This window comes from Triticum urartu, chromosome 1A (genome assembly GCF_056163025.1).
Source record: "Triticum urartu cultivar PI428250 chromosome 1A, HENAU_Tu73, whole genome shotgun sequence".
Taxonomy (NCBI): domain Eukaryota; kingdom Viridiplantae; phylum Streptophyta; class Magnoliopsida; order Poales; family Poaceae; genus Triticum; species Triticum urartu.
This window is the reverse complement of record NC_141873.1, coordinates 95707536-95723009: the sequence shown is the minus strand read 5'-3', so window position 1 is coordinate 95723009 and position 15474 is coordinate 95707536.

The following is a 15474-nucleotide window of genomic DNA, read 5'->3' as shown; positions in this document are numbered from 1 at the left end:
ACGACGTCGAGTGCCCATAACTGTCCCCGCGTAGATGGTTAGTGCGTATAGGCCAGTAGCCAGACTCAGATCAAATACCAAGATCTCGTTAAACGTGTTAAGTATCCGCGAACATCGACCAGGGCCAGGCCCACCTCTCTCCTAGGTGGTCTCAACCTGCCCTGTCGCTCCGCCTCAAAGTAACCGTCGGGGGCCGTCGGGAACCCAGGCCCACCTCTACCGGGATGGAGCCACCTGCCCCTTCAGCCCCCATCTCCGAACAGTATCACAGGTAATGTAACAGTGTAAAGTATATAGTATATGCCCGTGATCATCTCCCGAAGTGATCACGGCCCAGTAGTATAGCATGGCAGACGGACAATAGTGTAGGGCCACTGATGGAACACTAGCATCCTATACTAAGCAGTAGGATAGTAGGTAAAGGTAACAACAGTAGTAGCAAGGGCAGGCTATGCAGCGGTATAGGATTAACTGAAAGCAGTAACACGCTACACTACTCTAATGCAAGAAGTATAGAGAAGAATAGGTGATATCTGGTGATCAAGGGGGGGCTTGCCTGGTTGCTCTGGCAAGAGAGAGGGGTCGTCAACACCGTAGTCGATCAGGGCAGCAGCGACGTTAGTCTCGTAGTCTTCCGGAGAGAAGAGGGGGGAGAAACAGTAAATACATAGCAAGCAAGTGCATAATAGGACAACAGGCAGAGCTAGACGTGTTCTAACGCGGTATGAGGTGATACCGGTGAAGGGGGGAAACATCCAGGAAATTAATGTTTTGAGTGGAAAGATGGATGAACTTATGAAATTATTTGCTACTAATTAATGTTTTGAGTGGAAAGATGGATGAACTTATGAAATTATTTGCTAGTAAGAGTGTTTCTTCTGATCCTAATGATATGCCCTTGTGTACTTTGATTGAGAATAATAATGAATCTATGGATGTGAATTTTGTTGGTAGGAACAATTTTGGTAACAACGCGTATAGAGGAAATTTCAATCCTAGGCCTTATCCTAGTAATCCCTCTAATAATTATGGTAATTCCTACAACAATTCTTATGGAAATTATAATAAGATGCCCTCTAATTTTGAATCTAATATTAAAGAATTTATTACTTCGCAAAAGAATTTTAATGCTTTGATTGAAGAAAAATTGCTTAAGATTGATGAGTTGGCTAGGAACGCTGATAGAATTTCTCTTGATGTTCATTATTTGAAACTTAGATCTATTCCACATAAGCATGATATCAATGAGTCTCTCAAATCCATGAGTATTTCCATTGATGAGTGCAAAGAAAGAACCGCTAGGATGCGTGCTAAGAAAGATGCCTTTATAAGAGCGTGTTCTTCTAGTTGCTATGAAAACAAAAATGAAGATCTAAAAGTTATTGATGTGTCCCCTATTAAATCTTTGTTTTGCAATATGAATCTTTATAATGATGGGACTGAATATGATCCACCTTTACCTAGAAGGCGTTCCAAGAATTCAGAATTTTTTGATCTTGATGCTAAAATTGATAAAAGTGGGATGGAAGAAGTTAAAACCCTAGATGTTGCTAAACCCACTATTATGTATTTCAAGGAATTTAACTATGAAAATTGCTCTTTTATTGATTGTATTTCCTTTTTGCAATCCGTGCTAAATTCTCCTCACGCTTATAGTCAAAATAAAGCGTTTACTAAACATATCGTTGATGCCTTGATGCAATCTTATGAAGAAAAACTTGAATTGGAAGTTTCTGTTGGAAATATGCCCTAGAGGCAATAATAAAAGCATTATTATTATATTTCCTTGTTCATGATAATTGTCTTTATTCATGCTATAATTGTGTTATCCGGAAATCGTAATACATGTGTGAATAACAGACACCAACATGTCCCTAGTAAGCCTCTAGTTGACTAGCTCGTTGATCAACAGATAGTCATGGTTTCCTGACTATGGACATTGGATGTCATTGATAACGAGATCACATCATTAGGAGAATGATGTGATGGACAAGACCCAATCCTAAAAATAGCACAAGATCGTATAGTTCGTCTGCTAGAGTTTTCCAATGTCAAGTATCTTTTCCTTAGACCATGAGATCGTGTAACTCCCGGATACCGTAGGAGTGCTTTGGGTATACCAAACGTCACAACGTAACTGGGTGACTATAAAGGTAGACTACGGGTATCTCTGAAAGTATCTGTTGGGTTGACATGGATCAAGACTGGGATTTGTCACTCCGTATGACGGAGAGGTATCACTGGGCCCACTCGGTAATGCATCATCATAATGAGCTCAAAGTGACCAAGTGTCTGGTCACGGGATCATGCATTACGGTACGAGTAAAGTGACTTGCCGGTAACGAGATTGAACGAGGTATTGGGATACCGACGATCGAATCTCGGGCAAGTAACATATCGATTGACAAAGGGAATTGTATATGGGGTTGCTTGAATCCTCGACATCGTGGTTCATCCGATGAGATCATCGTGGAGTATGTGGGAGCCAACATGGGTATCCAGATCCCGCTGTTGGTTATTGACCGGAGAGTCGTCTCGGTCATGTCTACATATCTCCCGAACCCGTAGGGTCTACACACTTAAGGTTCAGTGACGATAGGGTTGTAGGGATATGTATATGCAGTAACCCGAATGTTGTTCGGAGTCCCGGATGAGATCCCGGACGTCACGAGGAGTTCCGGAATGGTCCGGAGGTAAAGAATTATATATAGGAAGTGCTGTTTCGGCCATCGGGACAAGTTTCGGGGTCACCGGTATTGTACCGGGACCACCGGAAGGGTCCCGGGGGTCCACCGGGTGGGTCCACCTGCCCCGGGGGCCACATGGGCTGTAGGGGGGTGCGCCTTGGCCTACATGGGCCAAGGGCACCAGCCCCAAGGGGCCCATGCGCCTAGGGTTTCCAAAGGGGAAGAGTCCCACAAGTGGAAGGCACCCCTAGGTGCCTTGGGGGGAGGGAAACCTCCCTTGGCCGCCGCCCCCCTAGGAGATTGGATCTCCTAGGGCCGGAGCCCCCCCCTTAGGCCCTCCTATATATAGTGGGGGAGGAGGGCTTTTTCATCCATGCCTTTGGTTGCCTCCTTCTCCCTCTCCAACACCTCCTCCTCCTCCTCCATAGCGCTTGGCGAAGCCCTGACGGAGTACTGCAGCTCCATCACCACCACGCCGTCGTGCTGCTGCTGGAGCCATCTTCCTCAACCTCTCCTTCCCCCTTGCTGGATCAAGAAGAAGGAGACGTTACGCTGACCGTACGTGTGTTGAACGCGGAGGTGCCGTCCGTTCGGTGCTAGGATCTCCGGTGATTTGGATCACATCGTGTTTGACTACCTCATCCCCGTTCTTTGAACGCTTCTGCTCGCGATCTACAAAGGTATGTAGATGCATCCGATCACTCGTTGCTAGATGAACTCATAGATGGATCTTGGTGAAACCGTAGGAAATTTTTTGTTTTCTGCAACGTTCCCCAACAGTGGCATCATGAGCTAGGTCTATGCGTAGTTCTTCTTGCGCGAGTAGAACACAATTTGTTGTGGGCGTAGATGTTGTCAACTTTCTTACCGTTATTAGTCTTATCTTGCTTCAACGGTATTGTGGGATGAAGCGGCCCGGAACAACCTTACACGTACGCTTACGTGAGACCGGTTCCACCGACTAACATGCACTAGTTGCATAAGGTGGCTGGCGGGTGTCTGTCTCTCCTACTTTAGTTGGAGCGGATTCGATGAAAAGGGTCCTTATGAAGGGTAAATAGAAGTTGACAAATCACGTTGTGGCTTTCACGTAGGTAAGAAAACGTTCTTGCTAGAACCCTATTGCAGCCACGTAAAACTTGCAACAACAATTAGAGGACGTCTAACTTGTTTTTGCAGCAAGTGCTTTGTGATATGATATGGCCAAAGTTGTGATGAATGATGAATGACATATATGTGATGTATGAGATGTTCATGCTATTGTAATAGGAATCACGACTTGCATGTCGATGAGTATGACAACCGGCAGGAGCCATAGGAGTTGTCTTTATTTTTGTATGACCTGCGTGTCATTGAGAAACGCCATATAAATTACTTTACTTTATTGCTAAACGCGTTAGCCATAGTAGTAGAAGTAATAGTTGGCGAGCAACTTCATGGAGACACGATGATGGAGATCATGATGATGAAGATCATGGTGTCAAGCCGGTGACAAGATGATCATGGAGCCCCAAGATGGAGATCAAAGGAGCTATGTGATATTGGCCATATCATGTCACTATTATTATTTGATTGCATGTGATGTTTATCATGTTTAGCATCTTGTTTACTTAGAACGACGGTAGTAAATAAGATGATCCCTCATAATAATTTCAAGAAAGTGTTCCCCCTAACTGTGCACCGTTGCGACAGTTCGTTGTTTCGAAGCACCATGTGATGATCGGGTGTGATAGATTCTAACGTTCACATACAACGGGTGTAAGACAGATTTACACATGCAAACACTTAGGTTGACTTGACGAGCCTAGCATGTGTATAGACATGGCCTCGGAACACAGAAGACCGAAAGGTCGAGCATGAGTCGTATAGAAGATACGATCAACATGAAGATGTTCACCGACGTTGACTAGTCCGTCTCACGTGATGATCGGACACGGCCTAGTTGACTCAGATCATGTTATACTTAGATGACTAGAAGAGGGATGTCTATCTAAGTGGGAGTTCATTGAAAAATTTGATTAGATGAACTTAATTATCATGAACTTAGTCTAAAATATCTACAATATGTCTTGTAGATCAAATGGCCAACGTAGTCCTCAACTTCAACGCGTTCCTAGAGAAAACCAAGCTGAAAGACGATGGCAGCAACTACACGGACTGGTCTGGAACCTGAGGATCATCCTCATAGCTGCCAAGAAAGATTATGTCCTACAAGCACCGCTGGGTGACGCACCTGTTCTCCCTGCAGAACAAGACGTTATGAACGCTTGGCAGGCGCGTACCGATGACTACTCCCTCGTTCAGTGCGGCATGCTTTACAGCTTAGAGCCGGGGCTCCAAAAGCGTTTTGAGAGACACGGAGCATATGAGATGTTCGAAGAGCTGAAAATGGTTTTTCAAGCTCATGCCCGGGTCGAGAGATATGAAGTCTCCGACAAATTCTTCAGCTGTAAGATGGAGGAAAACAGTTCTGTCAGTGAGCACATACTCACTATGTCTGGGTTGCATAACCGCTTGACTCAGCTGGGAGTTAATCTCCCGGATGACGCGGTCATTGACAGAATCCTTCAGTCGCTTCCACCAAGCTACAAGAGCTTTGTGATGAACTTCAATATGCAGGGGATGGAAAAGACCATTCCTGAAGTATTTGCTATGCTGAAATCAGCAGAGGTAGAAGTGAAGAAGGAACATCAAGTGTTGATGGTCAATAAAACCACTAAGTTCAAGAAGGGCAAGGGTAAAAAGAACTCCAAAAAGGACGACAAGGAAGTTGCCGCGCCTGGCAAGAAAGCTGCCGGGAAGAAGCCAAAGAATGGACCCAAGCCCGAGACTGAGTGCTTTTATTGCAAGGGAAGTGGTCACTGGAAGCGGAACTGCCCCAAATACTTAGCGGACAAGAAGGCCGGCAAAACAAAAGGTATATGTGATATACATGTAATTGATGTGTACCTTACCAGTACTCGTAGTGGCTCTTGGGTATTCGATACCGGTGCAGTTGCTCACATTTGTAACTCAAAGAAGGAGCTGCGGAATAAGCGGAGACTGGCAAAGGACGAGGTGACGATGCGCGTCGGGAATGGTTCCAAGGTCGATGTGATCGCCGTCGGCACGCTGCCTCTACATTTACCTACGGGATTAGTTTTAAACCTCAATAATTGTTATTTAGTGCCATCTTTGAGCATGAACATTGTATCAGGATCTCGTTTAATTCGAGATGGCTACTCATTTAAATCCGAGAATAATGGTTGTTCTATTTATATGAGAGATATGTTTTATGGTCATGCTCCGATGGTGAATGGTTTATTCTTCCTCGAACGTAATGCTACACATGTTCATAGTGTGAAAACCAAAAGATGTAAGGTTGATAACGATAGTCCCACATACTTGTGGCACTTCCGCCTTGGTCACATAGGTGTCAAACGCATGAAGAAGCTCCATGCGGATGGACTTTTAGAGTCTCTTGATTATGAATCATTTGACACGTGCAAACCATGCCTCATGAGTAAAATGACCAAGACTCCGTTCTCAGGAACAATGGAGCGAGCAACCAACTTATTGGAAATCATACATACTGATGTGTGTGGTCCAATGAGTGTTGAGGCTTGCGGTGGCTATCGTTATGTTCTCACCCTCACTGATGACTTGAGTAGATATGGGTATATCTACTTAATGAAACACAAGTCTGAAACCTTTAAAAAGTTCAAGGAATTTCAGAGTGAAGTTGAGAATCAACGTGACAGGAAAATCAAGTTTCTACGATCAGATCGTGGAGGAGAATACTTGAGTCACGAATTTGGCACACACTTAAGAAAATGTGGAATAGTTTCACAACTCACGCCGCCTGGAACACCTCAGCGTAATGGTGTGTCCGAACGTCGTAATCGCACTCTATTAGATATGGTGCGATCTATGATGTCTCTTACCGATTTACCGCTATCTTTTTGGGGCTATGCTTTAGAGACTGCCGCATTCACTTTAAATAGGGCTCCGTCGAAATCCGTTGAGACGACACCGTTTGAATTATGGTTTGGTAAGAAACCTAATTTGTCGTTTCTAAAAATTTGGGGATGCGATGCTTATGTCAAGAAACTTCAACCTGAAAAGCTCGAACCCAAATCGGAAAAATGCGTCTTCATAGGATACCCTAAAGAAACTATTGGGTATACCTTCTACCTCAGATCCGAAGGCAAGATCTTTGTTGCCAAGAATGGGTCCTTTCCAGAGAAAGAGTTTCTCTCGAAAGAAGTAAGTGGGAGGAAAGTAGAACTTGATGAAGTATTACCTCTTGAACCGGAAAATGGCGCAACTCAAGAAAATGTTCCTGAGGTGCCTGCACCGACTAGAGAGGAAGTTAATGATGATGATCAAGATACTTCTGATCAAGCTCCTACTGAAATTCGAAGGTCCACAAGGACACGTTCCGCACCAGAATGGTACGGCAACCCTGTCTTGGAAATCATGTTGTTAGACAATGGTGAACCTTCGAACTATGAAGAAGCGATGGCGGGCCCGGATTCCGACAAATGGCTAGAAGCCATGAAATCCGAGATAGGATCCATGTATGAAAACGAAGTATGGACTTTGACTGACTTGCCCGTTGAACGGCGAGCCATAGAAAATAAATGGATCTTTAAGAAGAAGACAGACGCGGATGGTAATGTGACCATCTATAAAGCTTGGCTTGTCGCTAAGGGTTATCGACAAGTTCAAGGGGTTGACTACGATGAGAGTTTCTCACCGGTAGCGAAGCTAAAGTCCGTCCGAATCATGTTAGCAATTGCCGCATTCTATGATTATGAAATATGGCAAATGGACGTCAAAACGGCATTCCTTAATGGTTTCCTTAAGGAAGAATTGTATATGATGCAACCGGAAGGTTTTGTCGATCCTAAGAATGCTGACAAGGTGTGCAAGCTCCAACGCTCGATTTATGGGCTGGTGCAAGCATCTCGGAGTTGGAACATTCGCTTTGATGAGATGATCAAAGCGTTTGGGTTTACGCAGACTTATGGAGAAGCCTGCGTTTACAAGAAAGTGAGTGGGAGCTCTTTAGCATTTCTCATATTATATGTAGATGACATACTTTTGATGGGAAATGATATAGAACTCTTGGACAGCATCAAGTCCTACTTGAATAAGAGTTTTTCAATGAAGGACCTTGGTGAAGCTGCTTATATATTAGGCATCAAGATCTATTATATTTCCTTGTTCATGATAATTGTCTTTATTCATGCTATAATTGTGTTATCCGGAAATCGTAATACATGTGTGAATAACAGACACCAATATGTCCCTAGTAAGCCTCTAGTTGACTAGCCCGTTGATCAACAGATAGTCATGGTTTCCTGACTATGGACATTGGATGTCATTGATAACGAGATCACATCATTAGGAGAATGATGTGATGGACAAGACCCAATCCTAAACATAGCTTAAAGATCGTATAGTTCGTTTGCTAGAGTTTTTCCAATGTCAAAGTATCTTTTCCTTAGACCATGAGATCGTGTAACTCCCGGATACCGTAGGAGTGCTTTAGGTATACCAAACGTCACAACGTAACTGGGTGACTATAAAGGTAGACTACGGGTATCTCTGAAAGTATCTGTTGGGTTGACATGGATCAAGACTGGGATTTGTCACTCCGTATGACGGAGAGGTATCACTGGGCCCACTCGGTAATGCATCATCATAATGAGCTCAAAGTGACCAAGTGTCTGGTCACGGGATCATGCATTACGGTACGAGTAAAGTGACTTGCCGGTAACGAGATTGAACGAGGTATTGGGATACCGACGATCGAATCTCGGGCAAGTAACATATCGATTGACAAAGGGAATTGTATACGGGGTTGCTTGAATCCTCGACATCGTGGTTCATCCAATGAGATCATCGTGGAGTATGTGGGAGCCAACATGGGTATCCAGATCCCGCTGTTGGTTATTGACCGGAGAGTCATCTCGGTCATGTCTACATATCTCCCGAACCCGTAGGGTCTACACACTTAAGGTTCGGTGACGATAGGGTTGTAGGGATATGTATATGCAGTAACCCGAATGTTGTTCGGAGTCCCGGATGAGATCCCGGACGTCACGAGGAGTTCCGGAATGGTCCGGAGGTAAAGAATTATATATAGGAAGTGCTGTTTCGGCCATCGGGACAAGTTTCGGGGTCACCGGTATTGTACCGGGACCACCGGAAGGGTCCCGGGGGTCCACCGGGTGGGTCCACCTGCCCCGGGGGCCACATGGGCTGTAGGGGGGTGCGCCTTGGCCTACATGGGCCAAGGGCACCAGCCCCAAGGGGCCCATGCGCCTAGGGTTTCCAAAGGGGAAGAGTCCCACAAGTGGAAGGCACCCCTAGGTGCCTTGGGGGGAGGGAAACCTCCCTTTGCCGCCGCCCCCCTAGGAGATTGGATCTCCTAGGGCCGGCGCCCCCCCTTAGGCCCTCCTATATATAGTGGGGGAGGAGGGCTTTTTCATCCATGCCTTTGGTTGCCTCCTTCTCCCTCTCCAACACCTCCTCCTCCTCCTCCATAGCGCTTGGCGAAGCCCTGACGGAGTACTGCAGCTCCATCACCACCACGCCATCGTGCTGCTGCTGGAGCCATCTTCCTCAACCTCTCCTTCCCCCTTGCTGGATCAAGAAGAAGGAGACGTTACGCTGACCGTACGTGTGTTGAACGCGGAGGTGCCGTCCGTTCGGTGCTAGGATCTCCGGTGATTTGGATCATGTCGTGTTCGACTACCTCATCCCCGTTCTTTGAACGCTTCCGCTCGCGATCTACAAAGGTATGTAGATGCATCCGATCACTCGTTGCTAGATGAACTCATAGATGGATCTTGGTGAAACCGTAGGAAAATTTTTGTTTTCTGCAACGTTCCCCAACAGTTTCTATCCCTAGAAAACTTTATGATGATTGGGAACCAACTATTAAAATTAAAATTAAAGACCATGAATGCTATGCTTTATGTGATTTGGGTGCTAGTGTTTCCACGATTCCAAAGACTTTGTGTGATTTGTTAGGTTTCCGTGATTTTGATGATTGCTCTCTAAACTTGCACCTTGCGGATTCCACTATTAAGAAACCTATGAGAAGAATTAATGATGTTCTTATTGTTGCAAATAGGAATTATGTGCCCGTAGATTTTATTGTCCTTGACATAGATTGCAATCCTTCATGTCCTATTATTCTTGGTAGACCTTTCCTTAGAACGATTGGTGCAATTATTGATATGAAGGAAGGAAATATTAGATTCCAATTTCCATTAAGGAAAGGCATGGAACACTTTCCTAGAAATAAAATTAAATTACCTTATGAATCAATTATGAGAGCCACTTATGGGTTGCCTACCAAAGATGGCAATACCTAGATCTATCCTTGCTTGTTATGCCTCGCTAGGGGCGTTAAACGATAGCGCTTGTTGGGAGGCAACCCAATTTTATTTTTATTCCTTGCCTTTTGATATTGTTTAGTAATAAATAATTTATCTAGACTCTATTTTTGTTGTGTTTTTGTGTTTAATTAGTGTTTGTGCCAAGTAGAACCGTTGGGAAGACTTAGGGAAAGTCTTGTTACACTTGCTGTAAAAAAAGAGAAACTTTAGCGCTCACGAGAACTGCTGCCATTTTTATTTGGAAAGTGCTATTTAGTTAATTACTTTTGTAGTTGATTAATGATAAAGTACTCTCGTCCAGCAATTTATTTTAGAATTTTTGGGGTTCCAGATCTTGCGCTAGCTACAGAATACTACAGACTGTTCTGTTTTTGACAGATTCTGTTTTTCGTGTGTTGTTTGCTTATTTTGATGAATCTATGGCTAGTAAAATAATTTATTAAACCATAGAGAAGTTGGAATACAGTAGGTTTAACACCAATATAAATAAATAATGAGTTCATTACATGTGACGCCCCCGATTTAATCGTACACTAATCATACACGCAAACGTGTACGATCAAGATCAGGGACTCACGGGAAGATATCAAAACACAACTCTACAAATAAAATAAGTCATGCAAGCATCATATTACAAGCCAGGGGCCTCGAGGGCTCGAATACAAGAGCTTGATCATAGACGAGTCAGCGGAAGCAACAATATCTGATTACAGACATAAGTTAAACAAGTTTGCCTTAAGAAGGCTAGCACAAACTGGGATACAGATCGAAAGAGGCGCAGGCCTCCTGCCTCGGATCCTCCTAACTACTCCTGGTCGTCGTCAGCGGGCAACACGTAGTAGTAGGCACCTCCGGTGTAGTAGGAGTCGTCATCGACGGTGGCGTCTGGATCCTGGGCTCCAACATCTGGTTGCGACAACCGGGTAGAAGGGATAGGGGGAAAAGAGGGAGAAAGCAACCGTGAGTACTGATCCAAAGTACTCGCAAGCAAGGAGCTACACTACATATGCATGGTTAAATGTGTAAAGGGCCATATCGGTGGACTGAACTACAGAAAGCCAGAATAAGAGGGGGATAGCTAATCCTGTCGAAGACTACGCTTCTGGCCACCTCCATCTTGCAACATGTAGAAGAGAGTAGACTGAAGTCCTCCAAGTAGCATCGCATAGCATAACCCTAACCGATGATCCTCCCCTCGTCACCCTGTGAGGGAGCGATCACCGGTTGTATCTGGCACTTGGAAGGGTGTGTTTTATTAAGTATCCGGTTCTAGTTGTCATAAGGTCAAGGTACAACTCCAAGTCGTCCTGTTACCGAAGATCACGGCTATTCGAATAGATTAACTTCCCTGCAGGGGTGCACCACATAACCCAACACGCTCGATCCCATTTGGCCGGACACACTTTTCTGGGTCATGCCCGGCCGCGGAAGATCAACACGTCGCAACCCCACCTAGGCACAACAGAGAGGCCAGCACGCCGGTCTAAACCTAAGCGCACAGGGGTCTGGGCCCATCGCCCATAGCACACCTGCACGTTGCGTACGCGGCCGGAGAGCAGACCTAGCAACCTCCATTACAAAGGAAGTCACGTTACACGGTCCAACCCGGCGCGCGCTGCTTAGTCGCTGGCGTCACGAAGTGCTTTGGCTGATACCACGACGTCGAGTGCCCATAACTGTCCCCGCGTAGATGGTTAGTGCGTATAGGCCAGTAGCCAGACTCAGATCAAATACCAAGATCTCGTTAAACGTGTTAAGTATCCGCGAACATCGACCAGGGCCAGGCCCACCTCTCTCCTAGGTGGTCTCAACCTGCCCTGTCGCTCCGCCTCAAAGTAACCGTCGGGGGCCGTCGGGAACCCAGGCCCACCTCTACCGGGATGGAGCCACCTGCCCCTTCAGCCCCCATCTCCGAACAGTATCACAGGTAATGTAACAGTGTAAAGTATATAGTATATGCCCGTGATCATCTCCCGAAGTGATCACGGCCCAGTAGTATAGCATGGCAGACGGACAATAGTGTAGGGCCACTGATGGAACACTAGCATCCTATACTAAGCAGTAGGATAGTAGGTAAAGGTAACAACAGTAGTAGCAAGGGCAGGCTATGCAGCGGTATAGGATTAACTGAAAGCAGTAACACGCTACACTACTCTAATGCAAGAAGTATAGAGAAGAATAGGTGATATCTGGTGACCAAGGGGGGGCTTGCCTGGTTGCTCTGGCAAGAGAGAGGGGTCGTCAACACCGTAGTCGATCAGGGCAGCAGCGACGTTAGTCTCGTAGTCTACCGGAGAGAAGAGGGGGGAGAAACAGTAAATACATAGCAAGCAAGTGCATAATAGGACAACAGGCAGAGCTAGACGTGTTCTAACGCGGTATGAGGTGATACCGGTGAAGGGGGGAAACATCCAGGAAAGTATCCCCGGTGTTTCGCGTTTTCGGGCAGAGGAGCCGGAGGGGGAAAGTTGCGTGTTTGCTATGCTAGGGATGTGTGGCGGACGAACGGAGAGTGTATCCAGATTCGTCTCGTCGTTTTGAGCAACTTTCATGTACAAAGTATTTTCATCCGATATACGGTTTATTTTATATTAATTTTCTAATGTTTTAATTCATTTTTGGAATTAACAGATTTAGTTTAAACAAAAACAGGTTTACTGCATCAGCATGACATCATCATGATGTCAGCAGTCAATAGTGTGTTTGACTGGGTCAACTGATGTGTGGGTCCTGGTTGTCATAGACTACTAACTAATTATTTGTTAACATTTAATTAGCAGGTTTAATTAGAGTTAATTAGTTATCTAAACAATGTTAATTAAGTTAATTAATTAATTACATAATTAATTAAGTATTATTTAATTAACTAATCCTTTTTATTAATTTAATTATATATTTCTTTTTTTATTAATAACTTTAAAGAAAACGTTCTGTGGGCGGGGCCCCTTTGTCATAGGTACAGGGGCGGGCCCAGCTGTCTATGGCCCCTGGGGCCTAGCGGGTCGGGCGAGGAAGGCGCCTGAACGGGCTCGTGCCCGAGGGGCGCTGGGCACGCTCGGCGCACGCCGGCGCCGGCGGCCAGGCCCAGGGGACGCGGTGCAGGCGGCGATGAGCGGAAGGCTGCGGGGCGAGCAGATGGCGGCGCGCAGGGTACGCACGGGGCAGCAGTAGGGCTGCACGGCGGAGGGAGAGCTGCGGCAGCAAACAAGGGAACGGCACCGGCGCGGCCTGGCGCGGCGAAGCTGAGGTGGGAGGCGAGGCGACAGGGGAAGGCGTGGCGCGACGGGGTGGGTGCGCGTAGGCGAGCGGGATGGTGGGGCACGCGGCCCAGGCACGGCGCGGGGAAGGAGGTCGCGGCCCCGGGATGGCAGCGGGGCGCTGGGCGCGCGAGCGCGCGCGCATCGACGGGGGCCGGCGCGGCCAGGAGCTGGGGCGCGGTGCGCGGGTGCCGGGTGCGTGCACGGGACGAGGGAGCCGCGGGGGGGGGGGGGGGGGGCGGCCACGGCGGTGACCGGACGAGGAGAGGGGGAGCTCACAGGGGAGGAGTAGGGCACGGGCAACGTGCGCGGGGTGAAAGGCGAGGACGACGGCGGCGGAGCAGGAGGTAGGCCGGCGGGGACGAACGAAGACGAGGCGGTGCGACGAGGCAGCACCGGGCGGCGGCGGCGAAGGGTCTCCTCCTCTCGATCTGATCCAATCGGGAGAGAGGGGGAAAGATATTTCATGGGAAGTGGGGGTGTCGGTGCGTGTAGTGGGGGATGGGGGAGGATAAGGTGTGCGGGTGGGCCGGCCCGTGCGGGCGGCGGTGGCCAACTGGGCCAGAGCCCGGGGGGGGGGGCAGGGGGGTTTCCTTCTTCCTTTTTTTCTTTTGTTAGTATTGTCTTTTGTATTTTCTTTATTTATTTCTCTTTTCTGTTTTATTTCTAGTTTCTTTTTCATTTAGTTTTTATCTAACATAAAAATGATCCCTAATTTAGTAATATATTAAAACCCACTACAACAAAAGGTTTTACCCCAAAACAATTTAGTTTAGTATTTTGATAATTATAAAAGCATTTAAATATTGGTTTTTGCTACTGTTTTAATCACCTAAGGGTATTTAAACATTTTATAAAAATGGGGTTTCTCCACCATAATTACTTATGCATTATTTGGCTCACTCCGAACATTTTAGTTTTTAATAATTCAAAAATTTAATTGTTTGACTTGATTTTGAATTTGAATTTTGAATCGGTTTTTTTGAACTAACCCGAGATTAACTACAGTGACAAAGGTGACATGGCATCATTAATGGGGGATTACTGTACCCTAAGTATCCGGGCATCACAATTCTCCTCCACTACAAGAAATCTCGTCCCGAGATTTAGGAGCGGGGGTAAGGTGGAAATGATTTGGTTACGAAATGCTAACAGATCTACTCAGTCTTGGTTGCTCTTCTCGAAGAGGTTGATCCATAGTGTTGATGTCTTCATTTCTCTACATCGATGCATCATGATGAAGTTGCCGTCCTTCCTTTAGGATCTTCACCGGACTTACAAAAAGATAAGAGGGGGAAAACTCTATAAGGACGAATTCTAACATGATTGAGCATCGGACGGTTAACTCAGGGGAAGAAGCATAAGTATCTCCTGAATTGAAACTTAAGAAGTTATCGAGAGCAAAGTAAGGAGGTACTATGAGAAGTTTCAAACGGATAGTCAATCATTCGATGCAAAATCGGAATGTGAGAGTGCTTAAGACCTATGGGAATAAGTGTTGTGTCTGATAACAAAATTGATGATCTCTCGGAAGGTGGCTCGGGAATTACTTACGAGGCCACGCGCGAGGAACAACCTTGGGAACAGGGGGTTTACAGTGGAGTCAGGTTTCGATCCTGTGGAACTGTGGGTTATGGGCCCACAATGTGGGTTAAAAGCAGGAAGGGCGGTGACGTCTTGTACGATCATGTAAGCAAGGCATGTCAGAGGGTAGCCTGTTGATTATGTCGGCAACAATGTCGGTACCAAGGGCGAGGGACGAAGAGAACCATTTTCCCGCTCGTTAGGATGAGGCGGACCAATAGGCAAAGTTCTCGTCCATCGGTGGTTACCAGAACATCATCAACAATAGTAACAGGGTCTTACTGATAGACTTGTACGCCGAGGTGTTTACATAAGCAGTGAATTGTTACTGTTTAGATCATATAGATCACAAGAAAGATTAAACAAAATAATGGAAAGGAAAATGTGTTTAAACACTTATTTCAGGGGTATATCCTTCCCAAGGACAAATAGAGTATGATATCCGTGACATGATATAATGTAGAAAACCCTCTAGGTACGGGGAGAGAAATTTTCATGACATTACCCATACAACGGTGTTTGGATAATTGAGCAAGAAACAATTAGCATTGG